The sequence below is a fragment of the Penaeus monodon genome, chromosome 32 (assembly GCF_015228065.2).
Source record: "Penaeus monodon isolate SGIC_2016 chromosome 32, NSTDA_Pmon_1, whole genome shotgun sequence".
NCBI lineage: Eukaryota > Metazoa > Arthropoda > Malacostraca > Decapoda > Penaeidae > Penaeus > Penaeus monodon.
The window spans coordinates 12,832,322-12,832,530 of record NC_051417.1 but is presented as its reverse complement, the minus strand read 5'-3'; positions in this window follow the sequence as shown (position 1 = coordinate 12,832,530).

The window sequence follows — 209 nt, the reverse complement described above, 5'->3', positions numbered from 1 at the left end:
ACCTTGTATTCAAGCACTTCATCTTTTTTTCTACTCTTTTCATAGGAAGAGATCCAACCCAATATTGTCCTTGCTACATCCTCCTGTACGAAAAAAACGTGGCCTTTGATTCCGGCAAATCATGTAGGTTTAACTAAGCTGTGTCTCAGTGAGTGATAACTTGGGTGATCAGTGAAATGGAAATGCTTATCTGAAACGTTACTTTATTT